This window comes from Monodelphis domestica, chromosome 1, assembly GCF_027887165.1.
Source record: "Monodelphis domestica isolate mMonDom1 chromosome 1, mMonDom1.pri, whole genome shotgun sequence".
Lineage (NCBI taxonomy): Eukaryota > Metazoa > Chordata > Mammalia > Didelphimorphia > Didelphidae > Monodelphis > Monodelphis domestica.
Window position 1 is genome coordinate 86464960 of NC_077227.1, and position 15811 is coordinate 86480770.

Sequence of the window (15811 nt, forward strand, 5' to 3'; positions counted from 1 at the left end):
ACTAGCTAATAAGAGTAAATAAATTTGTGGAGGATTGTGAGCTTTGGTTTGAGTTGGTCACAAAATGACTTACAAAATTCCTTGAATTGGGAGTACCTCTTCTGAGAACCAATATATCAAGGAGTATCTCAGATACTACATGTTTCAGCAGCAGATAAGGAATTTGCAGATAAGATGATATTGAAGAGAGGAAATATGGTTGATTTTTGGAGCATGTTCCTAGAGGTGATAGTTGGAGATGAAAAATCAAAGGTGGTGAAGGTAGTAGGACTGGGATTGCCAAAGAGAAGGGAAATACTTCTTTATGTGATAGAGCAAAGAGAGAGGATGGATTAAAATGTAGAAGGGTTTTAAGATACAGAGAGTAAACAGGATCCTTTGTTAAATGATGAGGTGTTACAATGGTTGCTTAAAGCTAGAAGAAAACATTTGGAATTGCCATTAGTGGAAGATGACAAAAAGTTAATTAGAAATTGATAAAAGGAATGCTGTTTAGCAGTGAAGGCCAAATGAAAATTAGGTAACTTAATTTTGCAATGGATCCAGTTAACTAAAATTTCAAAAGTAGAAATAAAGGTACTCGGAGATGACCCAGGTTCAAGAATGGGCAGGATAAGTTATAGATCCAGGAGAAAGGATTCAGTGGTAGAGGAAATTGTGTGACTGAAATGGTTAAATTTAGGGTCAAGACTTTGAGGGGGGGGAAATGGAGCCCAGAGCAGCAACGATAATATAGAAGAAAAGGGAAGAATGGTCATGTTGGAGTTTGAAGTGAGGATGAAGAATAGTTTGAAAAAGAACAAGACTCAGAAAGAGGTTGAAGGATAGATAGGAGAAGTGAATCAGAAAAGTGGCTTTAGAGTCCAAGATTCTGAGGGATATTTGGGTCATGGTGAAATGTAAATTCTGACCATTCTTCTCAATGACTTAGGGCAATGATTCTCAATGTATGGACTAGGAGTGCCCAAGGCCCTTTGAAGCCCTTTCAGGAAGTATATGAGTTCCAAAAATTTTTATAATAATACCAAGATATTTTAATTTCTATTATGATAATTACTAATAGATAAGATCCACATAAATAAATGCTCTTTGGGGGAGTCCTCATTATTTTTTTTAAGAGTGTAAAAGGGTCCTGAGACAAAATGTTTGAAAACCTCTGAGCCTTAAAAATAGAAGATACATGAGAAAATATTTGGTTTAGCTCCCTTATTTTGCAGTTGAGGAAGCTGAGGCCCAGTAAGGTTAAGTGACTTAGAGTTACTCAGTTTCCTCATCTACAATGTGAAGGAGGATTGAACTTATATACCTCTTAGATCATAGTTCTAAACCTTAGAGCTGAAAGGAAGCTTTGTATGAGTGAATGAAAAAGGATTTATTAAGTGACAGATACTGGACTAAGAGCTAGAAAAACAAATATAAAAAACGAGTCAGTTTCTTTTCTTAAGTAGTTTAAATTCTAATTTGGTGACACAACACATAAAAGAATGTTCAGCTGCCAGAGGTCTTCAGGTCACATTAATGGGCAAGAGAACAGTGCAATAGGAGATCAAAGAGGCAGTATAGAGGATAAGGGTAATGGTCCTCTATATCACTGGATGAGAATATAGTTGCAGAATCCTATTTCATCCAAGTGATGTGAACATTTCAATAGATTGGATGAGTTCTGGGTACTGAGGCTTAGAAGGTGTGAAGGGAAGACAAAGGAAGTAACTGTGGTGGTAACAGTATTTTTTCCTATTCAGCCAGCTGAATGTCCCTGGGTCCAACCCCCTCATTTTAAAAATGAGGAAACTGAGGGACCTAGAAATTAAATGATTTGTCCAAAAGAAGTAGAGTTAAGATTTGAATCCATGTCCTGTCCAAGATCATATAGTACTGGTAACAAAGTCAGGATTTGAATCTACTTCCTTTGACTTGAAAGTCACTGCTCTTAGGGGCAGCTAAGTAGTGCAGTGGATAGAGTACCAGACCTGGAGTTGGGAGGTCTTGTGTTCAAGTCTGGTATCAGACACTTTCTAGCTTTGTGATCCTGGATAAGTCACTTAATCCTAGTTGCCTTATCTTTGCTGCTTTTCTGTCTTTGAATTGATACTAAAACAGAAGGTAAGGGGTTAAAAAAAGTCAGTGCTCTTATCATTACAACCCACTTCCTTTTAGGTTGAGGAGATGAAGAGAATGGTGAACAGGAAGGCTAAGTTATTGGAAAAGATATGAACAAATTTTTGATGCTATCAAAGAAGAACAAGAATTGGGGTGGAGGGAGACTGTAAATATGGTACTAAACGCAAATCAAGAAAGAGTCTTAGAGACTGGTAGATTGCTAATACAAAGAGGTTGAGATAGACAGATGAAGTAGAACTCAAAGGAAGAGAGATTTTGAGTAATGATGGGAAAAGGAGTATTTGAGAATAGAAGTGTTGTGAAAGTAGTTTGCCATCTTGTCCTCTTGGTCCATTGTGTTGGGGAGAAATGAACAAAATCTGTAATCACATTAAAATACAGGTTATTTAAAAGTGCAATTTGTTTATTTTGTAGTGTACTTGTTTAACATTTTTTCTGTATGTGGCCATATTGTCCTTATTTCCAGTTTGAAAAACAGGTTTCTGTGCCTTGGTGAGGTAGATGATAATGAAGATGAAAAAAAGTAAAAAAAGAAAAGGTATTATTTTGGGTCCCCCTCACACACAGTGTTATTTAGAAAGGACCCAAGTATATTTTGCCAGCTTAGACCTAAACAAATGTGAATTAATGAATAGCTAGATAAATGTACTTATATCAACAAGAACAACTTGGGCTTTAGCTTTTGCAAGAAACCTTTCATGTCTCACCCTTTAGTTAGTGCCTTCTATTCCCCAAACTGCTTTGTACAGGCATAACTAATTTTATTTTTATTGTACTTTGCAGATACTCTGTGTGTGTGCGTGTGTGTAACACATTGAAGATTTGTGGCAATGTTGCTTTGAGCAAATCTATCAGTGTCATTTCCTCAATAGATTTGCTTACATGATGTCTTAATGCCACATTTTGGGAATTCTTCCAATATTTCAAACTTTTTCATTATTTTTATAACAGTGATGGTGAGCTATGATTAATGATCTTTGATGTTACTATTATCATTTTTTTGGGGGGGGGTCTCAAATGGCACCCATATAAGATAGGGAACTTAACAGATAAGGGTTGTGATGTGTTCTGACAAGCTGTTGCTTCACCTCTCCCTCTCCTTGGACTTCTTATTTCCTAAGTCACAAGAATATTGAGGAATATTACATGAATTTAGTTGATAAAGCAACAGCAGCTTTTGAGAAGACTAATTCCAATTCTGAAAGGACTTCTGCTCTGGATAAAATGCTACCAAATAGCATCACATGCTATAGGGAAATCTTTTGCAAAAGGAAGGGTGAATCGAGGCTGCAAACTTCATTGTTGATTTATTTGAAGGAATTTCCACAGCTACTTCATCCTTCAGCAACCATCAGCCTGATCAGCCAGTAGCCATAAAATTGAGGCAAGACCTTCTACCAGCAAAAAAGATTATAACTCAAAAAAGGCTCAGATGATAGTTAGCTCTTTTTTTAGTCATGAAGTATTTTTAGGTAAGCTATGTACATTGTTTTTTACACATAATGCTGTTGCATACTTAATAGACAACAGTATATTGTGACCATAATTTTTTTATGCCCCGAGAAAACAAAAAAATTCTTGTGACTCAGTTTATTGAGCTTTATCTTGGTGGTCTAGAACCTAACCTGTAATATCTCCAAGGTATGCCTGTATACCTTTTGTGCATATTCTATAAATATTTGCCTTTCCTGTTAGAATGTAAGTTCCTTGAGGACAAGGATTACATTAAATTACAAAGAATAAAATAACCCTTGCTGGTGAGGCCTGACCTTTGTAATGGTGGAGACAACAAGTAATAAAAATATATGCAACGTAAATATAAAGTTAGTAATTAGAAATATAAGTACTTAAATACAAGGTAGTCCAGAAGGAAGGTCAATCACAGGTTAGAGGGACCAAGAAAAGCTTTTGCAGAGGATAATGCATGAATTGCATCCTAAGAAAAAGTGGGACTCAAGGAAGTGGAGGCAAGAAGAGAAAATATTTCAGACTTGTAGGAGAGCTAGTGCAAAGGCAGAGGAATAGAAGATGGAGTGTTATATGTGAAGAAAAGAGAGACCAGTTTGAATGGTTCATAGAGTATGAGAGAGGGACTTCTATTCAATGACACTGCAAAGATAGGTTAGAGCCAGGTTATATAGGGCATTAAAATCAAAACAGAAGAGCTTACATTTGATCTTGGAAGTAATAGGAAGTCACTAGGGTTGATTGAGTAGTATACTCATGGTCAGAGCTAAGCTTAAGAAAATTTCTTTTGCAGCTATGTGTAGGGTGTACCGGAGTAATGAGAGAGCTGAAGCAGGGACTGAGGCAAAAATCTAGTTAAGAAGTGATGAAATCTTTAATATGGTAGTCATATGATTAGAGAAAAGGGTTCAGATGTCAGAGATATTATGAAAGTAGGTATGGCAAGATTTGACAATTGATTAGAAATGTGAGAGAATGAGGAGAATAGTATAATGCCCAAATTACAAAGCTGAGACACTGGAAACAGAGAAATTTGGAAGAGTGAAAAGTTTAGAGGGGAAAGATAATGAGTTCAGTTTTAGATATGTTGAGTTTAATATGTCTCTGGGACATCCAATTTGAAGTATCTAATTAAATAATTTGTAATGTAGGACTGAAGTTCAGAGAAGATACAAGGGGATTACCAACAGTTATGGGGCATGATGGATGAAGAATCAGTAAAGGAAATTGAGAATGATGGAATAGGTAGAGATGAGATAGGAGAGAGCAGGGTCATTAAAATAGAGGAGAAAGAATCCAAAGGACAGAGTGTTTAAAAGTCTCAAATGTAGCAGATAGATTAAGAAGGAATAGGACATAGAAAAGACCATAAGATTTCAACATTAAGATATAATTACTAACTGGATGAATAATTTCTATTGGGCAAATGTGAGAGTATTTAGATAATAAAGGGCTGAGAAGTGAGAGGAGAGAGAGACCTTTCTCCAAGGAATTTGACTGAGAAAGAGAGCAGAAATTTAGAACTATAGCTTTAGAGGTTATTAGAGTCTAATGAAAATATGTTAAGGATAAGGGAGAAAGGCATGTTTGAAGGCAGTAGGGATAGAACCAGCTGACCACTGATGGATGAATATTCCAGAGAGTGGGCAGATGATTGAGTATGCAATCTGCTAGTTTTCCCTAAAACTCTGTTCTGGGTCCTTTTCTCCTCTTCTTCTATAATACCTTGCTTGATAACCTTATCAGCTTCCATGGGTTTAAGTTACCATCTCTTTTTAGATAATCCTCAAATATATTTACATGGCCCTTATCTCTTACCTGACCTATGGTGCCTTTCAAGAATCTGAAACTGAAAGTCCAGTACATATCTTAAACTCAGTATATCTGAAACAAATGGCTATCTTCCCCTGCAATTGGCTTTCTTCTGATTTTCCCCAATACTATTCTTCTAATACTAATACTTCTTTCCAGTATCCCAGACTCTCAATTTTACTGTCATTTATTTTCACTTCATCATGTGTGCTCATCCCACATATCCAATCTGTTGTCAGATATCTTTATTTTAACCTTTAAGGAATGTATTGCATATTTCCCTTTTTCTTTACTCACACAACTACCACTCTGATATAGTCCCTCACCATCTCTTGTTTGGACTGTTGAAATATCCTTCTAAGTTATTTCCTTGCTTCATGTTTTTTCCTCACTTCAATATATCCTACATACTACTACTGAAACAAATTTTACAAAAGCATATTCTGATTAGGTCTCTCTCTCTCTCTCTCTCTCTCTCTCTCTCTCTCTCTCTCTCTCTCTCTCTCTCTCTCTGTGTGTGTGTGTGTGTCTGTCTCTCTCTGTCTCTGTCTGTCTCTCTGTCTCTGTCTCTCTCTGTCTGTCTCTCTGTCTCTGTCTCTGTCTCTGTCTCTGTCTCTGTCTCTGTCTCTGTCTCTCTCTCACACACACACACACACACACACACACACACACACACACACTTTCTTTCCTCACTTTTGCCTCTTAGCTTCCCTGGCTTCCTTTAGGATTTGGCTCATATCCTATGTCATGCAGGAAGACTGCCCAGTTCCTCCTGCTGCTAGTACATTCTCATTGAGATTCTTTTTCATCTACTGTGTATACATTTGTTATTTACATAATTTACATATATTTTTCACTAGAATGTGAATTCTTTGGGAGCAGAGATGGTGTTTTTGCCTTTCAATATATTCTAAGCATTTGGCATAATATTGGCACATAGAAAACACTTAATATATGCATGATGAAATATTAACAGATACTGCCCTCTTTGGGTTTCAGATTTGTAAAATGAAGAAGTTGGACTAGACAATATCCAAGATCCCTTCCACTCATAGAAAGTAATCATAAACATATGTGTGTATATAAATAATCACATATATGTAACTTTGGTTCATGTTTAATAAGGAGATTTATCAAATATGGCCTCTCCCTTCATAATAATTTTGCCCTTGCAATTGTAGTTATGCAATAACTAGCTTATGCCCACACTTAAAGAGCAAAACTCTCTGAATGATTGGCTGAGGGGAGAACACCTAGTCCTAAAATCAGGAAGGTTCCCTTCTCCTGTGTGGCTCCCATTGTATCTCCTTTCATGCTCAAAGGGATTCCAGGCAAAATAAGGGCAGAGTTCATGATGCTTATGATAAATAATATTAAATTTGGCAAGTAAAAGGAAGGCTAGGACAGAGTAGTGCATGCTGTTCTTCTCAGCTAGCATGTTTGACTCATCTCCTCCTGCTCCTAGAGGAATTGCTTCTGATAAAAACACATACAGACAGTTCTTCCTTTATATATGTGGACCATTCTGCAGACCTCTACATAAAGCAATTATTATGTAATGAAAATTCGTTCCTATCTACCCATGTCACTTAGCCTACATAACTAAAAATATGCAATAGTTTTATAAGTCATAACATGTACTGAAATATGGATATATTAAATACTATAGCATGATAATAAATAGAATTGTGAAATGAAAGTAAAATTAGTGTAGATGTACAATATGTAGCCCCTTCCCTATCCACTGGATCTAGCCTTTATCATTGGTCGTTGGCTGCATGAATCTTTTTTATGAAGCTATCAAGAGATGTTTGGATGGTTTTCCCGTATATCTGATGATAACAAGCAATATTATCCTCAACTAATCTTTGAACTTTTAAAAATCTTAAAGTATTTGGATCCATATTTTCAATACAAGAGCAAATTTCATTCAAACAATAAAATGCTTCTGCCACTGCTTCTGAACTTCAAAGCTCAATTTTGGATTGTTACAAAGTTTACCTTTCTTCTTCATCAATCTTTGTAGCTAGCAGGTCCATCAGATTCTCATTTGAGAATTCTCCATGAGACTCAATCAACTCCTCCATATCAGTTCCATTCACTTCTAATTCAAATTCTTGTGACAATTTTATAATCTTGTTACTTCTTTAAATGTTTCATCTTTTTCAAATCTATAAAAACCAGTACTGGACTTTCTTGCAAAATATTTTCACATACATTTTTGTTGCAAACTAATTCAGACTACAATTTATACCAAATATAAACCCAGAAGAACAGAATTTGGAAGCAAAACAGGCAATCTACATCTACAGCCTCCAAGCAAAATATGAATTAGTCTCAAGCCCCACCCACAAAGTTAATGGAGGAGCTCAAAAAGGATTTTTAAAATCAAATAACAAAGGTAGAAGAAAAGTTGGGAAAAAACAAGTCATACAGAAAAATCCTGAAAAAAGAGTTCACAGTGTGTTATGATTGAAATTGATACTTATTTTTGGGTAATAATATCAGCTTATCAATTATATCTGTTTACTGATTAAGCCAGCATCCTTAAGAAACAATATAGTGACATATAGTGAATATGTGAATAAAGTAACATATAGTTAATGACCCTCTTGAATAACCAGAGATCTCAAATCTTGGACATACAGCTTGATAAATAGAGTTTTAGGAGATCATCATTTAACCCTTCCCTTGATCATACCAATACTTGTTTAATTGAAGTATAACTAATTAGATGGACAGGTGAAAGTTTGCATGCATGTCAGAAAAGAATCTTTTTCTCCATTTATTAACCAAATTTTCTCCATTTATTAACTAAATTCTATTAAAAAGGAGGATGTTCTTTGGGGACAAAGAACAAAGAAAGTGCAAAAAGCAGTAGACTGGATAGAATCCTTGACCGATATCCCAGACACAGGAATACACAATAATTTCCCCTAATATCCAGGAACTGGGACCTTTCTACTCCAGGGCCCTGATATAAGATTTAATACAATATATGAAAATTTTCACATTTGGTAAGAGAGATTCAAAAAATCCCTGAAGAAAACAATATCTTAAAAGACAGAATAGGTCAACTGGTTAAGGAGATACAAAAATCTACTTAAAAGAAGAACTTTATAAGAAGCAGAATTGTCCATATGGAAAGAGAGGTACAAAAATTCACCAAGGAAAAAGAACTACTTAAAAAATAGAATTGGACAAATGGAAAAGGAGGTACAAAAGTTCACTAAAGAAAATAATTTTTTAAAATTTAGAATCGGGTAAGCAGAAGTTAATGATCAAATGAAATATCAAGAAATAATCAAAGCCCAAAGAATAAAAAAAGTAGAAGAAAATGTGAAAAATAGAATTGTAAAACAACTGGCCTGGAAAATAGATCTAGGAGAGATAATCTGAGAATTACTGGACTACCTGAAAACTACAATTAAAAAAAAGCACCTAGATATCAACCTTCAGGAAATTATCAAGAAAACTGCCCTGATATTCTAGAAGCAGATGATGAAATAGAAATTAAAAGAATCTACTGGTCATCCTCACTCCCCCTAAGAGATCCCCAAATGATGAATTCCAGGAATATTATAATCAAATTCTAGAGCTCCTAAATCAAGAAGCAAAGGAGGCATCTTTATTAGGAAATTTCATGCTTGAGGACAGTCTATTGCCAGAACATTAAAATTGCCCAATGCCCCTTATATTATAGGGGTCTTTTATAACAGAGAATCCTAAAGGGGAAGGTTAAAAAGCATAGAACATTAAATGAATACAGAATGATTGGTTGGAAATTGGGCAATGGGGGCTAGCATTGTGCCTACTCTCCTTATCTCATGGGATTAAAAGAGTGACCTAGACTTTGGACAGCAAACTAGAGCAAAAACTAGGCAAAAGGGGATTTTTTGAAGGGAGGGGCATAGTCTTCTAGTAAAGATTGGTACACAGAGAATCAGGAATGCTAAAACCAAAGGTAAATAAATGTTAAACCAAGCTCATCTATTTGATGCTGATTTAGGTGAATTCCAGGGTTGCAGCTACAATATAGTTCAGGCTGTGGTCAAAAGGCAAAGGCATCTGGGAGTGAACAATGACCCTTGACATCTACTGAATTTCAGTCACATAGAAAGGCAAGGAGGCCTGAATTTGATGAGAGTCTAGTGAATTTCCATGTTCTTATATCTTCTCATGCCTTAGCAACATTCTGGATTATATGGTAAATATTATAGGACTTCCAGAAATCTCTCAATGTCAAGTCCTTATCTGCATCCAAAGCTGTAATTGCCTAGACAAATGTAGTTCTTAAATAATACACCTTGACATTTGCAATGATCTGATCCATAGGTTATAAAAATGAGGTATTCTTAGGAGGAAGGAAGACCACTTTAATGTTTTCATTAAAATCATCCAGATGGGAAGGGTGATGTGGGTATTATCCCAAATAAACAGGATCTTGGAAGGAATGTCATTATCACTACAAAACTTCTCAACTTCAAACAATTGTTCAAAGATGATAAAGGTTATCCAGGTCTTTAAGTCAGCAAAGTAATGATCAGGTACTATTGCCTTGCTGATCCTTTCAATGTTCTGGTATTTTCTGAGTGGTGCAGAAGTGTAGGTTTTAACTTACAAGTCCAAGATGCAGTCTCTCCAAGTAATTTCTAATTTTTGAAGCTTTATGCCTTACCATAGTTTTTTTCTCCACTGAGATGTGGACTTGAGATGATATTCTTTGATAAAATAGGCCAGTTATGTCTACAGTAAAGATTTACTCCAGTAAGTAGAGACCTTTATCCATTATATATTTTTTTCAGGAACTCTGGGGACTTTTTGTTGCTTAGATAGCTATACTAGCAGCCTCTCCTGATACTTGTATTTTATGAAATCCAGCCCAATTTTAAAATCATGTGAACCATCTACTGCTTACTATAAATTCCTGTGTTCTTTTAGGGTTGTTGTAGTTGTTTAATTGTTCAATTGTGTTTGACTCTTTGTCACCCTGTGGCCCATGTCATTCTGATACTATTCATAGGATTTTCTTGACAAAGCTACTGGAGTGGTTTACCATTTCATTCTCCTGAGGATTGAGGCAAACAGAGGTTAAGTGATTTGTCCAAGGTCACATAGCTAGTATCTAAGGCTGACTTTGAACTTAGGTCTCCTGACTCTGGGCTCAGCACCTTATCCACTGAGCCACTTAGCTGCTTCCTTTAGTGTATTTTATTTTTATATCTTCAAAAGGGCTTCCAGTCTTGGCTTGAACAGTCATTAAAGCTTAAAGAAATGTTTTCCTGGGTTTGATTTTTACTCACATAGTTAATAATTTCTCCATCTCCAGAACAGCAACTTCCCTGTGTTTCAACAGGTAAGTCAATTTCTTGTTGGCATTGCCTTTTGTATGATCCTTCCAGCAGCATCTGTCATTATAGTGTCCACAGTCAACACTTCCAATATGAAGTTCATATGCTATGCTGTCAATGACAATTTTTATTTTCCTCCATACTTCCTAATTATTTTCATTTCTATTGACTTATTCTTACAAGATGGTTCACTTCTCCCCTCAAGAGCACATTTGTCACCAGCCATGGTGAAAATATAAGGATCATTAAGCAGTTCTCAAAGAAAGAAATTAAAACTATCCATGGTCATATGAAAAAATGCTCCAAATCACTATTGATTAGAAAAAATGCAAATTAAAACAACACTGAGATATGACTTCCCACCTATCAGATTGGCTAATATGACCAAAAAGTAAAATGATAAATACTAGAGGGGATGTTGGAAAATTAGGACATTAATACATTGTTGGTAGAAAGTGAACTGATAAACCATTTTGGAGAGCAATATGGAACTAGGATCAAAAGGCCACAAAACTTTGTATACCCATCGATCCAGCAATACCACTACTGAGTCTATATCCCAAAGAGATCAGAAATGAGGGAAAAGGACATACCTTTACCAAAATATTTTTAGCGGTTCTTTTTGTGGTAGCAAAGCATCATATACCTAATTTGTTCAGCCTTTCCCTAATCGAGGGACACCCCCTCATTTTCCTTTTTTTTTTTGCTATTACAAAGAGCATGGCTATGAAAATTTTTGTACAAACATTTTTTCATTATTATCTCTTTGGGGTACAAAACGACTAGTGGTATTGCTGGATCAAAGGGTATGCATTCTTTTAGAATCCTGCTTCAAATTAAATTTTAATGACTCTGTTTCATGTTTTAAATTCCTTTGAAACTCCATTGCTTCTTTGTTTCCTTTAAAACTGAAATCAGTAGGAGATATACAAAATCCTGAAAAGATTTTGACATTTGAATCAGTCATCATTTAGGTCAAGACTCATTATTTTTTATTACTGCCCATCAACAATTCATTTTCATGGGAGTTGCTTTAATGGCTACTTACCCTCACCTCCTATTGAGGGAAGGTTAAAGTCAAGACATTTGGGACTTGCACTTCTTTCATGGTTAATTTTCAAGGCAATTATTTGTTAGCATTTTTCTTTTCCTTTTATGTACAATTCTTCTCAATACCAAAAGTACAGGAATAAAAAGGGAAAATTCTATTTTCTAATAAAGTTTGCACTGTTTTTTTTTCATTTAGCAAATGGGACAGAGTAAGAAGTGCAAACCATGAGTGGAGCCAGACTCTATTCTAGTTTATAAGTAAAATCAGAGTATGGTGGTGATTAAAAATAGACTGGTCAAACCTAATAATAATAAAGATGATGATGATGATGATGATGATGATGATGATGATGATGATGATGATGATGATGAAATGAGCTTCTAAAGGATAGATTTTTTTTTTGTTGTTTCATGAGTGGCATGAATTAAGAATGAATTGACTGTTACATTCCATTTTGCTTAGAAAATATTTTTATTAAATTCAAAGTTAACTTTTTGTTTCAGATCCTTTTTTGAAATTATAGTCCTTTTAATTCCATCTAGTCCACTGGCTGCAATCACTTTAGAAGGGTACTTTGTCATTCTTTTAGTACTGGTGATTTAAAACCAGTGGTAAGATTACATTGATCCTATAGACAAGGAGACAAAATGAGATGATGGCGTTTCTGAAAGTCTTGTTGCTTTGATATGATATTGGGCAACATTTCTTTTCCTTTCATTCCCTCTGCCCTCCCTCCTTTCCCTACACCTCTTTCCTCCGAACATTAGGGGAGTAGACGTAACATCTGGAAAGGAAACTGGGATCCCCAAATTTGAATGCATCCTGAGGAGTTAAAGATCCTAGCAGAAGCAGACTTTGTTGAGCTGGACAGGACTGGAGATCATCTAATCTAGTCCAGATTTTCATTTTATAGATATAGAAACTGAGTTTTGGAAAAGTATTGGCTTGCCATTAGCAACATTGCTAAACAAGAATCTCCTCCTGCTTGCTGAGCCAGGGCTCTTTGCCTCCTCAGAACACATTAGAATTGTGAGAGCAGTGGAGCGTGATTGCCAGGCTTCCAACTAGGACTGGAATGCACACATCAGAATAAGGGGCCTCCTGCTTAGTTATTTGTACCCTTTCCTATATAGACACACTTGCTTTTCTGGCACTTTATGGGCTCAAACCTGGCACTTTTACCAAACTCTTAAGCCTATTATGATTTCCTTTTTTAGAAAAGATGAAAAATGAATGTTACTTGACTTAAAGGAGACTTGCTGTGTCCCTGTGGCTGCAATCACCATGTACTGGAAGCTTTACTGTGACTTTAAAACAGGAATCTTTAATCTTTTCTGTATGTATGTCAGATTCTTGACAGTCTGGTAAGATCTTGGACTCCTTGGAATCATCCTTTTAAATTAGGGCTACAAAGGAAACAAATTACTTCAAAGTAACATCATGTGCATATATAAACTAACCATTTCAGAGACCCAAGTTAAGAATCTCTGCTTTACTGGCATTTGATTAATAATTTTCTAGTTAGTTTTCACTAGATTCTCTGCAACACAAGTTACTTATTTTTGCAGATGTAAAAAAGCTCCACCTCAAATTCCCTTCATCTTTTGGTCTATGTGTTGTCAGACTGAGAAGAAAGAGATCAAACATTAGCATATATCATCACTATCTTTAGACCTTCATTGAGCATTTACCTAGTCTGAATAGCCACTTGTGCTGTAACACATGATGGATACATGGGTGCAGTGACATTTCTGCCCGCAAAGTTCTTCTAGTCTAGCAGAAAAGACAGATCATAGATAAAATAACAGAATATAACTACTACATGAGTAAAAGCAGAACATAGTGTATTCTAAATGTCAAGTCTGAGGGATAGTCATTTAGAAGAGAGTATGATCCCAGAAAGCAGAGACAGTCCAGAAGTCTATGACAGAAGTGAAATTTTGACTTAGGCCTTAGAGATGGAAAGAAATTACCTAAGTGGAAATGAGAGGGCGTCCCAGAAAGGAGAGTTTGTGGGGATAATATTCTCTGAGGGAAGCAAGAATAGGAATGAACCAGGGAAAGATTTGTGTAGGGGAGTAATGGGAGATTAGGTTAGAGTTATACGTAGGGGGTTAGATTGTAGAGGATCTTGAGTACCAAGCTAAGGAGTTTGGTATTATTGTTTTTGTGGTATTTTAGGAGAAAAAGAAAATTTAAAGAAATGTTAGAATATTTGCTTAAGGTAGATGAGCAATAGTAATTGACAACAGAAAGAAAATAGGACTATTCAATTCTTATATTGTTTCTGTGTTCTGAATGACTTTTATTAGTTATGATAGACCAAAAATGACTAAAAAGTAGCTGATACCCTAAATAAGCAAGGAGTGTACTCAACTGCCCTTGATGAATTCATTTCCTGGTCCTTTTGGAGAGTATCTTCAGATTCTGTTAGAACTGGCAGATATGATTATTAAATGACCATTAGTATTATTTGAAAAATCATAAAAAAAATAGCAGAAGATTGGAGAAGGGCAATATCACCCTGATTTTCTAAAAAAGGAAGCAAATGGTCTGTGAATTAAAGGACTGACTTTGATTTTGGGGGAAAATTTTTTGGGAAAATCTTATTAAAGAGACGGGGCGGTGGGGTGGTATAGTGGACAGAGCACCAGACCTGGAAGGATCTGGATTCAAATTCGATCTTAGATACTTCCTATCTGTGTAACCCTTAGCAAATCACTTAACCTGTTTGCCTTGCCCTTCTGTCTAAGAGTTGTTAATGAGATAGAAAGTGAGAATGAGAGAAGAGAGAGAGAGAGAGAGAGAGAGAGAGAGAGAGAGAGAGAGAGAGAGAGAGAGAGAGAGAGAGAGAGAGAGAGAGAGAGAGAACTGGTGAATATCTAGAAAGGAAAGGGATGAGTATAAAGATCCAGTGTGTGTGACTTAATTAAATATGATTTAATTAAGGACAAAGCAGGCCAAACTAACCTGATTTCCTTTTTTTGGAGACAGAATTACTAAACTACAAGATGAGGGAATGGTGTAGATATGCACCTAGATTTTAGCAAAACTTAAATTTTTTAGAAAAAAATCTGAATTTAACAAATAAAATGGGTATTTCCATATACATTCCATAATACAACAGAGAAAGGGGACTACACATGAATATGTTATGTACATTAGAAAAAAATTAAATAAGCATTTCATGCTTTTTAATGGAAAATGAGATGGTAATAGAGAGAGATAGATTCAGAACTGATTGGATGGCCAGACACAAAGAGTAATTTTGCGATGCGATGTGGCAGGAGTTCTCCAGTGGAATACCCTAGGGATCTGTGCTTGCCTCTATTGTTTCATACTTTTTTCAATGATTTAAATAAAGAACTAAATTCTTTGCTCATCAAATTTTCACAGGACATAAAAACAGAGAGATAGGTTATACACTGGATGATGAATCAGAATCCAGAAGGATCAGAGAGGTTCTTGAGTTGGGCTGAATCTAATACAATGAAATTTCATAGAGATAAATGTAAAACTTTGCACTTAGATAAGAAAAACAACTTTACAAGGATATTAATAACAACTAGCATTTATATAGCATTTAATGGTTTGCAAAGCATTTTACAAATATCATTTAATGCTCTCTGATCCCAATGAAGTTAATGCTATTATGATTCTCATTTAACAGATGAGGAAATGGAGGTAGGTAGATGTTAAGTGGGGTTCACCCAGGGGTCACACAGCTAGTAAGAGTCTGATGTTAGATTTGTGCTTAGGTCTTCTTGAGTCTAGGCCTGTCACCCCATCCATTGTACCACCAGCTGCCTCTGGGGTTGCTTAATAATGGTGTAGTTTCCAGGAATAGAGAATTTGGTGGTCCCTCTATATTCGTCCTTTGTCAGATCTCATTTGGAATATCATGTACAGTTCCTGGCCATGAGGTTTAAGAAGGACATCCTTAATTTTGCTACTAGTAGTAATGCAACAAGCCAGGAAATTCCTGACGGATTTATGGGAAAGAATGCTA